The sequence below is a fragment of the Magnolia sinica genome, chromosome 12 (genome assembly GCF_029962835.1).
Source record: "Magnolia sinica isolate HGM2019 chromosome 12, MsV1, whole genome shotgun sequence".
NCBI lineage: Eukaryota > Viridiplantae > Streptophyta > Magnoliopsida > Magnoliales > Magnoliaceae > Magnolia > Magnolia sinica.
Genome location: NC_080584.1, coordinates 5,767,777 through 5,774,849, shown reverse-complemented (window position 1 = coordinate 5,774,849; position 7,073 = coordinate 5,767,777). Strand labels below are relative to the sequence as shown.

General features: G+C 41.6%; 1 non-coding gene across 1 annotated transcript; it reads right to left on the bottom strand.

The window, feature by feature from the left end:
• Positions 1–501: 501 nt before the first annotated feature.
• LOC131222045 (small nucleolar RNA R71) lies at positions 502–608 on the bottom strand. The gene has a single exon (XR_009159754.1). It is a non-coding gene; the product is annotated as a small nucleolar RNA R71 (small nucleolar RNA).
• Positions 609–7,073: the final 6,465 nt, after the last annotated feature.

Genomic DNA, 7,073 nt, shown 5'->3' with positions numbered 1-7,073 from the left:
GAGGGGTTAACTATCCATCGCAGGATTAGACACCGCTCGAAATCCCCTGAGTTAACTGAGGTTATGGCTGAAGACCAACCTCCTCTACTTCCACCCAGGGTGGAGGATACCCAAGATGAAAATGAGGTGCAACAGGCACCCCCGCCTCGTACTTTACGAGATTATCTACAACCGGCGGGAGTGAGTATGCCCTCATGCATGATTTTTCCTGAAAACACGGGACAAATAGACATCAAGCCAGGAGTTATCCAACTCCTTCCCAAATTCCATGGACTTGAATCAGAAAGTCCATATTTACATTTGAAAGAGTTCGATGAGATTATAGCTACATTATGTTTTCCTAATGTATCTGAGGATACAATTAGGCTGAAACTCTTTCCTTTTTCCTTAAAAGAGAAAGCTAAGACGTGGTTACATTCACTGCGTCCTAAATCCATTGGCACATGGAACGATATGCAGAGGGAATTCATAAAAAAATTCTTCCCACATCATAAAACGATTACCCTCAGAAAAGCGATCATGAACTTTGCCCAAAAGGAAGATGAAACATTCTTCCAATGTTGGGAAAGGTTCAAATATTTGGTCAGTTCATGCCCACAACACGGATTTGAAACGTGGCACATTAAAAATTTTTTCTACGATGGACTGACATCTTTCATGCGCCAAATGGTCGAGACAATGTGTAATGGAGAGTTCATTAATAAAGATGTCGACGAGGTATGGGACTACCTCGACAGTCTGGCTGAAAAAACACAATCTTGGGACTATTACCCAATGGCGAACACCACGTCTAGGCTGACTCAATTAAAGGAGAAAGGTGGATTATATCTCTTGAAAGAAGAGGATGATCTCAAGTGTAAAGTGACTACACTCATAAGGAAAGTTGAGGCCATGGAAGGAAAGAAGGATAAGGTCAATGAAATTGTTTGCGGTATCTGTGATTGCAACATTCACACAACTGAAAACTGTCCTACAATACCCGCCTTTCGAGGAGTGTTGAATGAACAAGCCAATGCCGTAAACAACTATCAAAGACCTTTTACTGGACCTAACTCCAACACATACAATCCTGGCTGGAAAAATCATCCAAACTTTAGTTGGAAGAATGGACAAACGGCGACTCCTCCAGGTTTCTTCAATCAAAATCCAAATCAAGTGAAACCTCAAGAGGAACCGGTTCAAAATCCCATACAAGAGCTGGCTCAGGCAATGCGGGGAATCACAGATTTTATGCAAAAGATAGATTCTCGTATGACGGTTATAGAAAAGGGGATGGTTCCTGCACAACCTCTCCCCAATCCTAAACCGCAGTACGAGAATAATGATCCCAGCTCTTCAAATCAGATGGGGCATGCTAAATCCATCACCACTCTTAGGAGTGGGAAGATCATTGATAAAACTCTTCCGGTTAGGCCCGAAAAGCCTCAAGAACCAAAAGAGGACAATAATGATGGATCCAGTGATGCCCCACAAAAAGTAGAACCGGAACTTCTAGAGAAGCCAGTTGCTCCATTCCCCCAACGGTTGGTTTCACCAAAACCTCTCTCTAACTCTCAGGATATCCTAGAGGTGTTAAAACAGGTGAAAGTCAACATTCCTCTACTTGATGTCGTTAAACAGATACCTTCATATGCCAATTTCCTGAAAGACTTATGCACGACCAAAAGACGGAAAATTATTCAAAAGAAAATCTTCATGACTGAGAAAGTGAGTGCCATCCTGAAGCAAGACATGCCGCAGAAATTCAAGGATCCCGGTAGCCCAACCATATCATGTGTAATCGGGAACCATCGAATTGATCACGCACTTCTTGACTTAGGAGCGAGCGTCAATCTGATTCCCTACTCGGTATACAAACAGTTAGGTTTGGGTGAATTAAAACCCACCCTAACCACACTACAACTTGCTGATCGCTCTGTTCGTGTACCAAGAGGGATAATTGAGGATGTGTTAGTCCAGGTCGATAGATTTTACTACCCTGTAGATTTTATCATTCTGGACACCGAACCCATCAATAACATGAGCACTTAGATTCCCGTCATTCTTGGTCGCCCATTCCTTGCAACATCAAATGCAATTATCAATTACAGGAATGGTATCATGACTATGTCTTTTGAAAATTTGATATTGGAGTCAAACATTTTTTTCAATAACGGCAGCAACTCAGAGGATGATGACGATTTCCACGACATTAATATGATTGACTCTTTTGTGGAAGATACGACACCACTGACCTTATCCTCCGACCATCTGGAGACGTGCCTGGCCCACTCCCATGATTTTGATGATGACATGATTAGGGAGACGTGTGCCTTACTTGATACTGCACCGGTACTTGAAGTTAACCGGTGGAGGCCACAATTTGAAGAATTGCCACAAACTGATGTAGTGCCTCTACCGTCTAACCTCAAGCCGCCGAAGCTTGACCTAAAACCTTTACCCTCTGATTTGAAATATGCCTATTTAGGTCATGATGAGACATACCCGGTGGTGATCTCTGCCCACCTGGAGAAAGAACAGGAGAGTACGCTCATATCTACTCTCATTGAGCATAAAGGAGCCCTGGGATGGACGATAGCGGACCTCAAGGGAATCGATCCCTCGATTTGTACTCACCACATATATCTTGAGGATAATGCAAAAACTGCTCGGCAACCACAACGTAGACTAAATCCAAACATGAAAGAAGTGGTTAAGGCCGAGGTTCTTAAGCTATTGGACGTGGGTATTATATACCCTATATCTGATAGTCAATGGGTGAGTCCAACTCAAGTGGTCCCTAAGAAGTCCGGAATCACCATCATAGCCAATGCTAATAATGAACTCGTGCCAACTAGAGTCACTACTAGTTGGAGAATATGCATTGACTACAGGAAATTGAATACCGTCACGAGGAAAGACCACTTTCCTTTACCATTCATTGATCAGATCCTGGAAAGGTTATCCGGTCATTCCTATTACAGTTTCCTTGACGGGTATTCGGGCTACAACCAGATAGAGATAGCCCCTGAAGACCAGGAAAAGACTACATTTACATGTCCCTACGGCACTTTTACCTACCAAAGGATGCCATTCGGACTATGTAATGCCCCTGCCACCTTTCAGCGATGTATGCTGAGTATCTTTTCTGATATAGTGGGGCAATATCTAGAGGTCTTCATGGATGATTTCTCTGTTTACGGTCCATCTTTCAGCAAGTGCTTGAAAAGTCTTAAATGTGTGCTGAAAAGATGTGAAGAAAAGAACTTGGTACTTAATTGGGAGAAGTGCCATTTCATGGTTCAGAAGGGAATTGTCCTTGGGCATATCATCTCGTCTAAGGGAATCGAGGTAGATAAGGCAAAAATCAATCTTATCTCTAACCTACCTCCACCCAAGAACATCAGAGACGTGTGATCCTTCTTAGGACACGCAGGATTTTACAGGCGATTCATAAAGGACTTTAGTCTCCTCTCTCGTCCTTTATGTAATCTTCTTCAAAAGGATGCTCCGTACGAGTGGACTGAGCAATGCCAGGAAGCTTTCACCAAGCTTAAGGGCACGTTAACCACTGCACCTATCATGCAGCCACCCGACTAGAGCCTTCCTTTTGAACTTATGTGCGACGCTTCTGATTATGCTCTTGGGGCGGTCCTAGGCCAGAGAAAAGATAAGAAGCCCTACGTCATTCATTACGCGAGTAGGACTCTAAATCCTCCCAAGTGAACTACTCGACTACAGAAAAGGAACTCTTAGCCGTAGTGTTCGCCTTGGATAAATTTAGGTCCTACCTGATCGGATCCAAGATCATTATCTATACATATCATGCAGCACTGAAGTATCTTCTTTCTAAGAATGATTCTAAGCCCCGCTTGATACGATGGATCCTTCTACTCCAAGAATTTGATTTGGAAATTAAAGATAAAAAGGGAGTAGAGAACGTAGTGGCCGATTACCTTTCTCGCCTTAATACCTCTGATTCCCTTGAGGCGACCCATATCAATGATATGTTCCCTGATGAACAACTGTTCAGAGTCTCCCATTCACCTTGGTTCGCTGATATTGCTAACTATCTTGCTACAGGTGCCATACCGACACAGTGGACTACGCAAGATAAGAAGAAATTCTTCACCGAGGTGCACAACTTTTTCTGGGACGATCCTTATTTATTCAAATATTGCCCAGACCAAATCTTAAGGAGATGTGTACCAGACGATGAACTCCAAAGTTCTCCTTCTGTCACTCAGAGGCCTGTGGTGGTCACTTTTCTGCTAAAAAGACCACGGCCAAGATTCTGCAGTGTGGCTTTTACTGGCCCACTATGTTTAGGGACACTCATGAGTTTTGCAAAGCTTGTGAGCGCTGTCAGAAATTGGGAGCATTATCCCGTCGAAATATGATGCCTTTGAATCCCATCCTTATTATTGAAGCATTTGATTGCTGGGGCATCGATTTCATGGGACCATTCCCCCAATCGTTTGGAAATCTGTATATTTTGCTCGCCGTGGATTATGTCACTAAATGGGTCGAAGCGATTCCATGTCGAACTAATGACCATCGCACGGTCATTAAATTCCTAAAAGAAAACATCCTTTCTCGATTCGGAATGCCTCGAGCCATCATTAGTGATGGGGGCTCACACTTTTGTAATAAACCATTTGAGAGCTTAATGAAGAAATACGGTATCTCTCATAAGGTGAGCACCCCATACCATCCACAGACAAGTGGACAAGCTGAGATTTCCAATAGGGAGATCAAACACATTTTGGAGAAAACGGTTAACCCAGATCGTAAGGATTGGTCAATTCGATTGACCGATGCCTTATGGGCATACCGTACTGCATTTAAAACCCCTATTGGAATGTCTCCCTTTAGACTTGTCTATGGGAAGGCTTGTCACTTGCCTGTGGAGTTGGAACATAAAGCGTACTGGGCGATCAAAAATCTTAATTTCAATCTGGACAACGCTGGCTCGCTACGCAAACTTCAATTGAATGAACTTGAAGAAATCCGGAATGATGCGTACGATAATTCGAGAATTTACAAGGACAAGATGAAAGCATTTCATGACCAACACATTTCGCGAAAATCATTCACGCCTGGTCAGAAGGTCCTTTTGTACAATTCTCGATTACATCTCTTTCCGGGTAAGCTTCGATCTCGTTGGACCGGTCCTTATATTGTTGTCACTGTTTTTCCGCATGGGGCCGTTGAGATAAGAGATCCCGACAATGGCAAGGAGTTTAAAGTCAATGGACATCGATTGAAACCATTTGTCAAGAAATTTGATTCAGAGGACATGTCCATGCCTTTGACTGATCCTGTTTACCAGGATTGATTTCCTAGTCTGATGGAGGTATAGGTAGGTTTCCTGTTTTCATAAGACTAGGATAGTTTTCTTTATGTTATTTTAGGATAGACGGTAAACTTAGTGCTCCTGGGAGCCAACCCAGCTTTTCATTCTATTTCATTTTCCTAGTTAGTTAGTTCAATGTTTGTGGGTAACATTACTGCAAACCCTCACGAGACTACAACTCGTCCACTAGGGGCAACCTAGGGGTTTAAAGGCTTATTGCATACGCTAAATGCAATCGAGAGCACCTACGAAAGTGGTATAGGTAGGATTGTATTTTTGTTATTTTGTTTTACTTCTGTTGGTTTCTCTCTTGTGCTGACCGCTCCTACGTAGAAATCTTTGGAAAGCCTCTTGATTCTTTCATCCAGGTATTATCTTTCCATCACTTCTCATTTACTTTTTGTCCCATGTGCATCACATGCTTATTTCTTTTACATTGAGGACAATGTAGATTTTTGGTTGGGGGTGGGAGATTAGGTTTCCTAATCAGTGTTTTCTTGGTCCTGAGCAAAAGTTGTGAAAATTTTAAAAATTTTCTGACATTTTGTTGAAGTCGAAGTGATTTTGACGACCAACTAGGGCACTTAGAATTTCAAGATGCGTGATGTTGGTACTTTATGACTCTTGGATTCAGTTATCTATTAAATTTCACAGCTAAGTTTGAATTATTAATCCATTATTAGAATTTGTAAGCATTGGTTGAGTCATGAATTTGCAGGACACATCTCGCTTGCATATTAAGGTTTCAGTTCGATATTAAAGGATTAACTTGGTAATCACTAAACATGAAAGGAACCAACTTGGAAAATTGAAAGGATTGGGCAAATGGTCTTTACCTTAGGTTTGCTCCCTATAGGTGTAGATTTAATTCCCCATGAATGATATGTGAAAAAGTTGGGTGTACAGTCTTTACCTTAGGTTTGCTCCCTATAGGTGAGGATCTGATCCCTCTTCTTGGCGTTACTTCTAATAAGAAAATCAAAAAAAAAAAAATTTATTAAAAGAATAAAAAGATAATGTGTAAGCCAAGAAGAGTTATCGTGAATTCTCTCAGTTGTTACCAATGATATCCTTAAATATCAAGGTGAATCTTAATGTTGACAAGTCGAGATTAGATTATACATTCATAGATCTCAATGGTTAGAATTTTTCTAATTAATGGAATAATACTTTGAACTTGATTATGAAGTTTACCATGTACTGGAGTCTAGGAGAAAGTAATATCCAACAGTCATGAATCTAAAAGTTCTCATATCTGGATTACTCGGCAAAAATCACTCGAGTTTATAAATTGTTCTGTAATTCTCAACTTATTTTTCGCATACTTTGCTCGGGACTAGCAAAATGCTGGTTGGGGGTTGTGTTGAGGGTCAAATATTGCATATCAGACCCATTTATTGCATAGATTTACACACATGATACTGCTTAATGGCCTGATTAATCGTGTTTATAATGCAGAGTGTATGTACGAGCCTGGACCAAAAATGATGCTAAAAGCACAGATTTAACATTCAGAATGCACCAAGGCAAGGGACGGAATCCAAGGGACTAAAATCGATGGAATTACACACCAGGGATCCGCAAAAAGTGAGAAACTGAAGCTCAAGCGGCCTGAAAGTCAGCCAGAATGCAAGATCACTAGGTTTCCATCATTTGTTTGGCTCGAAACTTTATACATGGCTCGAGGACCAAAATTAACCGTACACGTCAAATTTCAGCCATTGGATCCTCGTGAAAG